The 14,841-nt window shown below is 37.6% G+C and overlaps 1 protein-coding gene across 1 annotated transcript in view; it reads right to left on the reverse strand.

The window, feature by feature from the left end:
- DISP1 (dispatched RND transporter family member 1) overlaps nt 1–11,037 on the reverse strand; it is a 125,552-nt gene extending 114,515 nt beyond the window's left edge. Inside the window, exons 1-3 of the mRNA XM_069484590.1 lie at nt 10,961–11,037; nt 8,305–8,400; nt 6,461–6,622 (exon numbers count right to left, since the gene is read on the reverse strand). The gene's annotated coding sequence lies outside the window, so the exon portion shown is untranslated. The remainder of the gene's footprint in view (nt 1–6,460; nt 6,623–8,304; nt 8,401–10,960) is intronic.
- Nucleotides 11,038–14,841: the final 3,804 nt, after the last annotated feature.

Raw genomic sequence — 14,841 nt, forward strand, 5'->3', positions numbered from 1 at the left:
TGCCCTTATAACATTAATAATCCTTTGTTGTACCTTTTTTTGGGATTTACCACAAGCAAAGTAAATTAGTTTGAATATTCTTTAGAAGAAAAATCATTTTTGCTAAACTCCTTAGCCCTGCCAAAAACTAGTAATTTGGTATCTTGAGATTTTACCTTTTTAAACATTGGATTACAAAAAGTTATTTTAACTTAATAGATAAATGACACTTAGCAATATTCTTGGAATTTACAGTAAAAAAGTTGAAGCATCCCATTTTTAGTTAAGTCAATTAGCTAAACCCTAAATGTAGAGTTTGAAGTTTTAATTGTTGCTCAGTAATTCACATCTTTTTTTATAATTCAGAACAACTCATTCATGGCCTACAACTAAATTTAAGCAATTGTAAACACACTGGGGAATAATGCTAAATCTCACTTCACAATATCTAACTACTCACTTAGAAATACAATTATCAATACAAATCCCATTTGTAATTGTTTCATTCTGTTTCCTCACCACATGGCACAGTGCCACCAAATGTATTTTTTGCATTCAGAATAACTCAATGTCTTACTTAGAAACAGCTTTGAAAATTGGCTCATGGCCTATTTGCAATTGATACGAAAGCTTAAATACCTTCCCAGCAAAGTTACACTAACTTCAAAATACTCTGGGATCAACCATTAAAATGTTTTTGTTTCGGTTACACCACTAATGAACACCAAATGTTAGAATTTGTTTTAACAGTCTAATACATCAAGGATTTTCTTAAAAGGAAAGGCCGGATCAGCCATCCATTATATAACTGAAGGCAGATTAGTCAGTACTGATACAGATAATACTTGAAAGATTTAATACTTAAGTGTATATTCAAGCATAAAAAAAGTTTAATTCAGAAAGCCTGTTCAATTAGCCATCATATTTTTCCCTATAAAAATACCAAACTCCTGGTTTCTAAGCTACAGTTGAAAGCCTCCTTCCTTTCATTACTTGCACAAACCACTTAACCTTCAACCTGATTTCCCCATTCCTATAAAATGAGGTGATACTATTATGCTTTATACCAGCGGTCCCCAACCTTTTTGGCACCAGGGATCAGTTTCATGGAAGACAATTTTTCCACAGAGAAATGGGGAGGTGGGATTCTTTGGGGATGGTTCAAGTGCATTACATTGATTCTGCAGTCAAGCCTCTCTGCTAATGATAATCTGTATTTGCAGCTGCTCCCCAGCACTAGCATCACCGCCTCAGCTCCACGTCAGATCCTCAGGCATTTGGTTCCCATAACGAGCACCGCCTAGATCTGTCACATGCGCAGTGCACAGAACGGTCTGTGCTCCTATGAGGATCTAACGCTGCGGCTGATCTGACAGGAGGCGGGGCTTACGCGGTGATGCGACTGACGGGGAGCGGCTCTAAACACAAATGCCGCTTTGCTCACTCGCCTACCGCTCACCGCCTGCTGTGCTGCCTGGTTCCTAACAGGCCACAGACCAGCACTGGTCCTCGGCCCAGGGGTTGGGGACCACAGCTTTACACTGTGCTTTCTCATACCACAAATAAAAAGTACCAAGGGAAGCAAAAAGGGGGTGGAGTCTATTAAAGCCTGGTAAGAACAATTGACATCATGGGATTTTAGGAAATAAATGTGTAAATGCTACTTTAAAAATATGAAAACAAAGACAGAAGAACAAGCTATTCTGGATACATTCTAGAGATGAACACTTGGTGTGTAAAAAGGTAACGTTTTAAGGGCCAGTGCAATCCACGGTGCCTTTCCTAGCCCCAGCACCACACCTCAGCAGGGGTATAACGTGTAACACCAGTGTCTCCAGTGGTAACCATGACAGTGACTCCATTTACCTACTTTTACTTCTTTTAAAACTGACTCTTCTGCGGAATGCATCTGCCTCTGGCCTCCCCCACATCTAACCGTCTTGTTTGCTAGGACTACCATTGTTAATCTCATCTTTCTTTTCATCTTTCTTTCTTGTTTTTTGATTGCTATTGTGATTTAACACTTCTTGGCCTTCAGTCCAGACTTTTACAGAATTCAAGAAGCAGAGCCTTTCCTTTTGGTTTATCAAGGATTAATCACTCCTTTTAGCTGCGACAGCCAAGTCTTTGGTTCTTGCTGCTATCTTTATCCCTGTCGAAAAGAGACTTTTTTCCCTCTTCGTCAGCATTAAAGAACTCTCTCCTGCCTCATTTCTATGAGTCATTCTGCTCTCCATTAAGATACAGATCACTAAAGAAGGTTTTGTGAGACATACCATATGAAGAATTTGCAATAGACTGATCTATAAAAATTGGTTTAGAAAGCAAATAGTATAAAAAAGATTCATGTAATAAAAGCTAACACTTCTGAAAGAAGTGTTTTAAAATAATCTCAGGTATTTCAGAAGTACCTATATAGTTGCCACTGAACTAATTACAAGTCACTGTTATTTATTCTTTAAAGAGTTTCCACCCAGAATCTCCCACTGTAAGCCATACAGGTCAATGGTTTTTAGTATAGTCACAGAGTTGTGCAGTCACTACCACATCTAATTTTAGGAAAATTTTAACACCCCTAAAAGAAACCCATACCCATTAATAGTCACTCCTCATTCCCACTCCTATCCCCTCCCTCTGCCCTAGACAACCACTGGTCTACTTTATGTATTTATGGGTTTGCCTATTCTGGACATTTCACATAAATAGAATCATATAACATATGACCTTTTGTGACTGGCTTCTTTCACTTAAAACTAATATGTTTTTGTTTGATTTTAGTCCTAGTAAGAATTTTCTCACTTTATAAGGGACAGTTAGAACGTTGCAGAACAAAGCTGAAAAGCTTCCAATACCATCTCTACTTCATGCCACCATTTTCCTGTCGGCTGTGGCTTGGTGAGGAGTTTCCAGCTATGCATAGCGACCGTACTGTATCAGTGTGGTGGCGACATTTCAGTGGCTGGTGAAGTCATCAGTAACAGATGAAGTAATTTCAGTGATTTGTTCATTCACTCATCCATTCAGATTGACTTTGTGGAAAGACAGGAATGGGGTATAGTATCTATTTCAACCTGCTCTCAGGAAGAACTTCGCTACAAGTAATAACAGGTGGTTTTGGGTTTTTTGACCTTTTGTTTTAAATAAAAGAAATAGCTAGAACAGATAAGCCCATCTCTTCCTTGCTCATTTGACCATGGAAGAAGAGACGTGCCTGTTATCATCATAGGTGCTATCTTAGTGCCATTTACAGGCTGCATACGATGTGTTGGACATGATGTTAAACATGTCACATGAATTCCTTATTATCCTAACAGCCTTGTCAGTTGATATCTTCATGAAAACTAATGGATCTACGTATCTGCATGCCCTACAGCTGCGGTCCGCAGGCTGCAGAGCTCCAATATCCCCCCACTGCCCCATCCATGGAAAAATTGTCTTCCATGAACTTAGGAATGGGGGGCAGTGGACGCCCAGCACAAGGTGAGCGAAGTCAGACTAAAACCAAAGTTAACACGTAGATAAGAGCAGAACTCAGAGAACTGCAGAGAAACAATGCCAGGGACTTGATCAAACAGCACCTGAAGACTAAAGTATCTCTAAGCTTCCCAGTTAAGGAAATTAATAAATCTCTTTTATTGTTTTACCTAGTTAGGTTTTCTGTTATTAATATTTGCAACTGGAAGCATTCTATTAATACTGATACACATGGCACAAAGCTAACGCACTATTTGACTTACCACTAAAATTTCCACTGATTTTAGACTCAATATGAATTGTGGACTAGAAATTTATTAGCATGTATTTCAGAAATTGCTTAGGAAGAAAAATAACAGTCTGCCTGACACTGGAGATTTTCACCAGCCACTAGACTGCAATTTGCCAGGCACCAGGAACACTGAGCATTCCCAACGCTGGAGGCCTGGTACATGCTAACACAAACCGTGTTGAAAAGGGTAAAAATGCTGGAGCCAAATGGGAAAATAGGCTGATCTTAAACGAGGTTTGCCTCTGGAGAAACCTACATAGCACCAAACTACCTCCTCTTAACAGTCCTTTTGTTTTCATGCTATTTTGTTTAAACTTTGTTCACTATTTTTAAAAATTGAAAGATACCTAGTTAAAATAGATTAGATAAGTGCATTTGTCTCCACTCGCTCCCAAAAGCCCACTAACATGATGGAATTTTTTTTTTTTAAGTATAAACACCAAAGATAAGTCTGGAAGGGATTAAAGAAGATAAAAGAAGTCCAGGCACAGTGGCTCACGCCTGTAATCCTAGCACTCTGCGAGGCCAAGGCAGGAGGACTGCTTGAGCTCAGGAGTTCGATTCGAGACCAGCCTGAGCAAGAGCGAGACCCCATCTCTACTAAAAATAGAAAGAAATTAGCCAAACAACTAAAAATAGAAAAAATTAGCCGGGCATGGTGGTGCATGCCTGTAGTCCCAGCTACCCGGGAGGCTGAGGCAGGAGGATCACTTGAGCCCGGGAGTTTGAGGTTGCTGTGAGCTAGGCTGACGCCACGGCACTCTAGCCTGGGCAACAGAGTGAGACTCTGTCTCAAACAAAAAAAGAAAATCTTAGAAAGGTTCAGGAATATGGGGCAGAGTTGTGGGCGAAGCTAAAATCAGAAGGATGGCAGAAAGCCTGCACAAGGAACAGTTAGACTTTAGATGCCTCTCTATTAATACAATTCTTCAATTGACTTTCACTCTAGCAAGAGAAAAGTACTTTAGTCTCTAGAAAGAACCATCAGACAGACTTTAGACTCTGGGACTGAGTCTGAGGCTCAACTGAGAGTGAAGATAAGATACTGTACTGAGAAGAGGGAGATTAAATGAAAGTTAACGATTTTTCAACTTTACCCCCATGGTGCAAAAGCAATGCACATTCAGTAGAAATGATACTTCAAGTACCCATACAACCATTCTGTTGTTCACTTTCAGTACAGTAGTCAACAAATTACATGAGATAGTCCACACTTTATCATAAAATAGGCTTCCTATTAGATGATGTTGCCTATCTGTAGGCTAATGCAAGTGTTGTGAGCACATTTAAGGTAGAGGAGGTTAGGTGTATCCAATGCATCTTTGACTTACGATATTTTCAACTTACAATGGGTTTATCGGGGTGTGATCCTACCGTAAGACAAACAGTGTCTGTATATGAGCAGTGAGGTCACCCTCCACCTCTTGATTCTTCCCTTATTCGACTTCCAGAAACTGGTAGCCAGACTTATGCTCCCTACACAGGAGAAAGGAAGACTCTTTTTTGGAAAGAGAAATCAGTCCAAAAACATAGATGGGAAGAGTCAGAGAACTGTCAATAAAATAAATCTGGTCTTCAACTAACAGCCCTAGAGTGAAACCCACGCACACACAGTTTCCACTAAGATTTTCAGTATTAGCTAAACATTTGAGGAACAATCAAGGAATGCTTCTGTCATGAAGGAAAGAAACAAAATCAAATAGAAAAACAAAAAAGAGACAATACAGTGCACAAAGAAATCGTTTTTTAAAAATTATTATTTTCAGAGACATGAGATGAAATTCTATCTATGAAACAATAACATACTATAAAGATGAATGCTCAGAAAAGAAGAAAAAGCTTTTGAAAAGTTCAAATGAGAGCAGAAATTTTAAAAATATATATATTAGTAATTGTAAGGTTGGAAGAATAAGCTTAAGCAATTTCCCAGACACTAGAGAGTGAGAGAGAGAGAGAGAACTGACAAAGTATAGAAGAGCTAATCTTCATTTGCCTTAGTGGTAAGTCAACACATACTAAAATTGAAAAATTTTTAAATGGAAGTGGAAACAGTATGGAGAAATACAGAGGTAAATACGAAAAGAAACTGCTAACAGAGTTATAAGTAGTTACCTCTGGGGATGATCATGCAGGGATGAAGAAGGGTAGACCCGAGGACCAATGCTTTCCATTATATGCTGTCTCAGCATTTGAGTTTTTAACATTAATTAGACCTATAAATCTATCTAAACGTTGTGAGAAACATTTTATAACATTAAGTAACATGAAATACCTTAACACATATTTTTACATTCTTTTTGCTTAATTAAATTGTGTTGTCCACAAGGGTCTTCTTATCCATTTCTTACTGTTTCATTTCAGATAAATTATATTTTTGGTTACTATTATGACACTAGAAAAATTGTGTTTTCTAATTTGTGGCTAATTATTTTATATGCTTTTTTCAATTGTTAGAATCCTTGTTTTTATTTTTCTTAAATCCACTATTAATAGAAATCATTTTCATGACCTTTATATTTATATTCCCACCCACAATAGGTAGAAAGTAAATATTTAACAAATGGCAGATAACACTATTGATAGAGTTCCGACTCTCTGTTGCACACTAAACTAGGCAATTTATAATCTCTAGTCTTCACAACCCTTTAAAGCAGTGTTTTGTTTAGGCCACTAAATAGATCAATTGGCTGTAACAAAGAAAAAAAAAGGGCTTACATAAAACACAAGTTTATTTCTCTCTCACATAACAGCTCGAAGGTAAGCGGATAACACAGGGTGGACAGACAGCTCTGCTCCAGGGAACCCGGACTAGCCGGTCGGCTCTGCCATCTTCAGCATTTGGCGCCCATCTCTGGATCCGAGGCTGCTGCTTCAATTCTTGTCATTTTTCATACAAAGAGAAAAAGGAAAAAAGCACATCCAGGGCAAATGGCTTTTTCTTTAAGAAGATGACCCCAAAAGTTGCCCACACCTCTTCCTTTCATATCCCAGTGGCCCAAACTTAGTCACAGGACCCGCCCTAGCTGTATCTACCTGGGGAATGCAGTTGTAGTTGGGCAGTCATGGGCTGGCTAAGACTGGGGGCAGGCCTACGGCTTCTCTCTCCCGAGAAGAGTGGCCACTAGGGTACAACAGTAGTCTCTGTCCCAGGTACGTATTACCATCTCTATTACAGACAAATTGAGCATCAGTGATTTGCTAAGGCCACAAAGCCAATAATGATTAAGCTAGGATGCGACGCCACCTTCTGTCTCTGGAGCCCATTACTGTTAATACTTCCACTAAATCATGACAATAGGAAAATATATACATATTTCTTTTTAATTTCTTGCTAAATGTGGCACAACTGGATGGTTCTAACTAAGCAGTCCTGGGTGTCTTCCTTAATGCTATTTGTTTTATTACAAGACTTCCATCTCATAGGTAGAAGGGACCTTGATATTTAACTCTAACTCTCTCATTTTACAGAGAAAATAACTAAAACTCAGAGATTAAATGAGTTACTTAAGGCCTCACAGTCAGTTACTGAAAGATAGGGCAAGCAGAAATTGTAGGTTCCTGATTTTCATTCCAGTGCTCTTTCTACTTTCTTACTCTATTTTCTAGTGAAAATAAAGTTTGTCCTGTCATGATGATAGTCATTCCCAGATAGTAAATTGTTTAAATGGTAATTTTTGTTTTCCAAATGATAATAAAGCACTAGTTCCAAGTAGACTCTGAGGTTTGTTCACATATTACCACTTCTGTACATTTACTGAGAATTCACCAACTTATGTTATCTCTGGATCAACATAAAGATAAAGGAAGAAACCTTCACAGTCACAATAGTCTCTCTTAGTGTGCTCACTTATAAACATCATGAGAATAAAAGAATTTAAGCCTGATTTTTTTTTCCAATTGTGTTTACAAAGACCCTATAATAGCACAAAGTTTATCTTCAGAAAACAAATCACTTTATTCCTTCTATCTCAAGAGGCAAAATTATTCATAGTCTAACACAAGTTCTATCTGCTACTACTATCCTAAATACAAAATAGAGATCTAGGAAGTCTGATGAATTATGCAAAATTTTTAAATAGACACTAAATTTGTCTAAAAGAAGTATAAAATTTACCATTGCACACAACTTCTTTCCACCTTATCTCCTTCCCACCCTAGTAACAAACTTCCCACTGAGATGATTCCAAATACACCTGGTATTTTCTTGTTAAACAAAATACATTCAAAATCATTTGGGAAAAATGTTTAAATATATGCAAGGCAACTATTTCATTACTTTGTCCATATCACAGAGCATATTTGTTAGACTACAGTCTTTGTTCACTGTGTCCATATCACATAGCATAGTAGTAGTCATCAGGATTGGAAAATCAACTGTATTACCAAAGTTTTTTTTAAAAGAAAGAAAACTACAATACAGAGTAAATACAATTGGTATGTCTTATAATCTGAATGACTCCAATTTAGTTCAAGAAGATGATTGATTATCTACGTCAAGTATACAAATATAATCCAAGTAAAATTAAAGAGTAAGTAGCCCTTTCAAAATTTGAAATTACCTGTTCAACAAAGCTGCTTCTGACAGCTGAGATATGCCTTCTGAGTTACTACATATAATTCAACAGAAATAAGATGGTGTCTGCTCTCTCAGAAACCTATGAAAGGAAAACATAATATACATTTAGTCTAAAAACAAATACTGAATCACAAGACCAACATTTGTAATGCTCATATTGTATTAGTGGTACTTATTGTCAAATGACATACAGTCACACACTAAGCCTAGATCAAAAAATGATACCCACCATTATTAACTGAATCTCTACTATGAACTTGGCACTGTACTAGGTACTTTACGTGTATTATTTTTCCTCCTAACAGCAACTCTACAGGATAAACATTATTCTGCTTTACAGCTGGGAGAAAAAAGAGAATCAAAATAAGTTGAGTAACTTGCTCAGTATCACATAGCTCGTGTGTAACAGAGCCAGGATACGAGTCAAATAGTTCACTTTCAGGAGAACTAATGTGAAGGCTATGTTTAGCCTACTAAAAAGGATTGTAGGGATACCATCCGAAAATATAAAGTCTTAACTATCATCTCTCATTATAGGAATGCTGATTTGCCTACATAAAAATATAAACAGGGTGGCGTTTTGAAAGCGTGCACCTGGATGAGATGTTCCCTGTGTAAGCTCAGTGTGCCCACCTGGCTGTGACAGAATGTCTGTCTCAGCAGTAAAGCCCCGTGCACCTCATTACAGTCTAGCTCATCTTTCCGTGGACTCAGCTCAGACTCCTTTTCTGGGTTCTCCATTCCACTGTGACACCCAAATTCCTATTCAACTCTTAGTGAAACATTTTTTCAGTATTTGTATCCTCCAGATTCCCATCTATTATCTTGTTCCCTTCTATTTGAGGCAGACATAGAACTGAAAGAGAATCCCACTGTTAATCTCCTCACTCTTCACTTTTAGGGACTGGCCCAAAGAGTTAGCTTTTCTATCCAGCTACAGGATAGGGTGCTGTGCTCTACATACGCCATTTTTTCTAAGATGGAGAAGGAATAACCAAACTTCCAAGAAAAGCAGATAAAGGGAAAAAAATTATAAAAAGTTGTTAACCTTAGAAATAAAGAAAATGAAATAAGCACGATTCTATAGACACTGGGGATACAGTGGGACGGGACAAGACAAAACAGACAAAGTCCTGTCCTCACAGAGCTTCCAACGTCAAGATCTGTGCCTTAGCACTGTAGGTACTTCAGGTAAGCGTGACACACTGCCTGCCTTCAGAGACTCACAAGGCACTGATGACACTTGACATTTAAATAGTCTTTAGAAATGTATAAAATGCTTTCTTAGCATCTCATTTAAGCCTCACTGCAACAACCTACAATAAAAATGACTATTTCCACTTTATTGATAAGAAAAAAATTAAGAAAAACTACATTTCTTGCTCAAAGTGACACAAGTAATATGAAAAAGAGCCAAGATGCAAGCCCAGGTCTTCTAGCTGCAAATCTACTACATTAAAAGTCTCTGAGTAAAAATGAGTCTGGTTTCTGTCAAGTGAATTTAGAGCTCAGTTCATAACTTCTGAAATGAACACCTCATAACTCATACATCATATCACAGTTTCAGGGTTACGGCAAAGCAGTGGTCATATGAGGAAAGCAGTCAGCAACTAAAGGGACATAAATTTTAAAGAACAAGACACAGCAACAAGCCCAATCCTTTCCTGCTCCCTTCTTGGGCCAAACCCCATTTCCCACACTCTCCATCACAAGTCTTGCCACACAATTTGAATATGTAACTAAACTATCTGACGGTACCAAAGATCAAAAGGTAGCTCATGGTAATAAATAAGTCGGATACTAGAGGGTGATTGTGGGGTATCCAAATATTAACTACTAGCAACAAAAAATCAGAACCCACAAAAGTGTCCTTGAACAAAAAAAGTAAACTGCGGGTACCTATTTAATACCCATACTTTTGCCGCACTAATATGAGCTCGTATGAGGTTACACTTGTCACTTATCTCAACTATCCCTATCACTTCCTTAAAAGTCTATTCTCAAAGACTACTGCAGATCTAGCCCAGTCTGCCTATCATAGGCTATGGAAGCTCTAATTCTGCCTACCCAGCACGCTTTCCTAACCTTTTGTGATTAAGAAATCAACAGCAACAACAAATAAACATCTACTTTGTCTTTGCAGAAATCATTCCCACTCCATGTGGTTCGGGCAGGGCTGTCAAACACAGAACCCCCATTCCTCCCACTCCATCCTTGAGCTGCAGAGATGGGCACAAGATTAATTGAGTTAATTGTGATTTCTCTGGGTGCTTTTGGATCTTAATTTTAACTTATCTAAACTCAAACCTAAAATTTTTCTCTACTTTAACATAACATTTAAATTTCAAATTTAACTTAAATTCAACAGTATCCAAAAGAAATCAAATTAGCTAAAACAATCCTGCTTTTAAAAAGTCTCAACTGAAAACTTCTCTGTAAAATACTAAAATTTTTTGTTAATGATGATAAAATAGTTTTCTATATATCCTAAGATCAGCAACTAGAAGTGGACGTTCTTATAAAGCTTCTTAGACCTCACACATTAAAAAATTTGATAAGAATCAATGACTTGGTGATTTGACAAACCTATCATTACAGACAGACCTAGACCTGTCAAAAAAGAGGGTGAAGAAACTTACCCAAGGTCGCCAAGCCAACAAGTCATGAGTCAGGACGTAACTCTGGAAGCCAGGTGCCCCCGTGCCTGCGCTCTCACCCACTCTGCTGTTCTGCCTAAGCGGTACCTGGCACATAACTGACCCTCAGCTGGTCATCAAACAAATGGATGATCAGTCACCTCACTATTATATAAGCTTCAGAGTCTCCTCAGGGTGGCACTCAATGTCCTACATGTCCCAGCACCAATCTTGTCTCCCCCCCTCTCTAGCACGTATTCCCTGTACCGTAACAATACGGGTCCCTCAAACACACGCTGCAGTTTCCCACCTTCTCTTGGGCTTCCTCTCCTGGGTGTTTCCTCCCCTCCACCGCCACGCGTCTCCAAATCCTATCTTCATGTCCCAGCTCCAGGTTATGATGTCATAAGATTTTCTCTAACCTCTTTGTCTTGAGATAATCCTGCTCTCATCTGTACTGCTACTACCATAAGGCTTATTAAAATCAGCAATTCTAAACTGTAGGGTTTTTATGGATAAGGAATAAGAACTTATGGCTGTTTATAAATTCTAACAAGCATCAAACATAGTTCCATATACATCATGGGCATTTAGTATATACTTGTTAACTGAATTTAAAATATATTTTTTACCCCAAAAGAAACATTTTGCCTCTGAAATAATCTCCCCTCTTTTGGACATGTTGTTGTCTGACTTTATTGCATGATTCTACATGTGTGTCTGTGCACACATATAAATACCAAACTGTGCAATACTTAAGATGGAGCAGGAGCTCTCATCAGATAATAATGCTGAATTCTCAATGTTGACACAACCCACTCTGTAACGGAATCATCAGAGAAGCATTTCACACTAGCACCAGGGTCAGCATATTGACAGTTCTACACAACTAATAGGTACACATATCCTGCAAAAGAAAGAAAGGACCCAGGAACAATTTTAATAGTAAACACATGTTGAGAACATCCCAGGCGCCAGTCACATGCACCACCCTAACAATTTAGGCAGCTTCTTCACAAACTCAGATACCATTCTCTAGGGATTAGGCTCCTTCCCCATTATTCCTAAAACAAAAGGACAAAGACCAGATCTAGATAAAATGCAGAAGTCACAATCTCACAGACGCTAACTCACTGTCATCTCTGAAAGAAAGCCACCAAATACCATACACACTACTTGGTTTTATAAAATAACTAGCCCATTAGCCTCAGCTAAAAGCCAACTGCTGATGGCAGGGGCTGCACAGAGAACACCAACCAGGAAGTACTATGGAAATCTTTGCCTTGAAACCTGTTTTAAAGAAGGCAGAAGGAAGGAAGGGAGGGAGGGAAAAAGTCCCAATATCCATACACAAATTGCACAATCTTCTTTTCATTGCAATGACCCAAAAAATAAAAATAAAATATATTTGCAAAGAGTCCTTTGAAACAGCTGCTTGATTTCATGGTCAAGTTATGTGGTTTGTAAGACTTGACAATATTCAAGTCAGTGATAAACAAAAACATCACATGACCCACTTAAGGAAAAGGCAGGGAAACATGGGTCTGGAGTTTATACTGGCTGTGCAAATGAATATACTTAGTCATTACTCAACATCACCACTTACAAGGCAAGCAATTGTTTCCCTTCAAATGCTCATCTTTTCTATCAGTGCTAACTGAAAGCTACTGCCAAAAACACTAAATTAACACCATCTGCTACAAAAATAACTCAAAACATTAACCTTAACCCATTAAAAAATGTGGGTTAAGCATCTTTTCAATTAAAATATTATTTTTAACAGTGTTTAGTAAACAAAGCAAAACACATAAATCCTATGTAAGTAATCATATTATAAGATTATATGAAAGAAGGAAGAATGTAGGAAACAACGCTCTAAAGTTATTTTCTACTTCTGGATGTCCTGATATTTATTGCTCAATGAGGAGAATAAGAAAAAAGACAGTACAGACACCACTTTCAATAATGCATAATGATTTCTTCACTTAAAAATGAATTCAACACACATGAAGAAAACCTCTCTGATATAAAATTTTTTTGTAAAAGGAAAAACTATTTTTAAGGCTAAGATGCTTCCAGAAACACTAAAATCCCCGTTTGAAGAGAACTGATGAAGTAAAGTTATCATCTCTTTGAAGATTACTGAGGCCCTTTAAGAAGCTGAGTTCTCAGGACAAACTTCCCAAAATTCCAAGACAAATAAGTTTTGTCATTTTCATGGTAATTTCAACCCTAATGTTAAAAAATTTTCTTTTACAATCTTTTTTAAATGTATGAAAGAGCCAGCAATAAATTAAGAGAAATGCTCCAAGGGCAGAGTTAACAAGCACAAATCTACAGAGGTGGGTTAGTCCTGAAGCCAATATGCCCCTGGGGCAGCTGCAGAGTCCCGGTGGCAGGAATCTACTGGCGGAGAGGGGGTGTAGGAAACGGTGACAGGAGGCCTGCACAAAACAGAGAGCCAGAGCAATGACCCTGTCTCCACAGGGGGGTAAATTAAAAAAAAAAGTTCACCTTACAACCGATATGCATGAAGGAATGGTCAGGGGAAAAAAGGGTAAATTCATATGGGTAAATCTAAATACTGCGTTATTTCTGGGGTTAAAAGATCAAGTCCCAAAACTAATATCTGATAAAAATAATTCATATCAGATGGAGGTTCAGGAAGATGCTAAAGACAGTATTTACATTTAGAATTTGTTAAGTATGCATATTAACATTTCTAACCACTAAAAAACAAAAAAAAGAAATATTACTAGAACCGAAAACTTCCCAACATAGCTAAAGAGGTAAAAATGGAATGAGAAATGAAAAAAACAAAAAGAAGACAAGAAAGCATATGATATGGTAGGAAAGAATGCCAGTCTTGGAGTCAGATATTCCTGGGTTCAAGTCCCAGTTCTGCATATATTATGTCTAACTACAGACAAGTCACCTACTTTTAAAATTTCTATCCGCTTCCTCATCTTTAAAAAAGGGATAATAATACGAAGTTTTTAGTCTAGGCCCTACTGTTTGAGTTAACACATAAGTATACCACTATACCTAGTACATGCCTGGCACAAAGATGCACAAATACCTTTTCCCGTCCTCTTCATGACAACGAAGTATATTGAACAAGTAAGTCATTGTTTCAGGTTGCTGGATCAGACTCTTTTAATCATGAATACCACAACTACTGCATAGAACAGTCATAGCTGTCTCCTTGACTTTCTGTGTATTCCTTCCTTAATCATGATTAAAAAGCTTCTAAATAATGTGTAGTACCTGAAGTTTATTTGTTCCTAAATACGCTTAAATATGTTTAGATTTTCAGAAGAAAGGTTAAATTCAATCAGACACAACTGTCCCTTCCACAGCAAAACGCAGATTAACACTGCATATAAAATAAAGAAAACCCAGTTGCTGCTTTATTAGACAGCCAACCTCTCCCTTTCTGGAAGAAAAGAAAAAAGAATGATTATTAATTATGTCACCACAAAAATATATAACTCACCCCAGCTAATTAAAATTTGTCAAAGTTAAGAATGACCATGTAATCCCAAAATAAAATAAAATAGCAAACATCTTGTAGGAAGATTATTTCATGGATTTAGAAACTGTGCTCCAAAAATTAAAGTGTTCAATAAAAGCTTAGTATTTCCCCATAATAGAATTATAAAAGTTGACTCTAAGGAAAAAAAATTACGAAAAACGTGGAATTAAACAATCCACATATGATGACCCAAGCCCCTACTCCCTTTTATAATTCTCCACAGCCAATTTTAAAGTCTGAGTGATTTTTTTCTCTTCTACACAGATGCTTCCAGAATTCCACCACCTGTACATTTAGAGAATAAAAATGAATTTCCCTGTATACCTAAGATAAACTTCAAATGGCAAAT

The sequence above is a fragment of the Eulemur rufifrons genome, chromosome 11 (assembly GCF_041146395.1).
Source record: "Eulemur rufifrons isolate Redbay chromosome 11, OSU_ERuf_1, whole genome shotgun sequence".
NCBI lineage: Eukaryota > Metazoa > Chordata > Mammalia > Primates > Lemuridae > Eulemur > Eulemur rufifrons.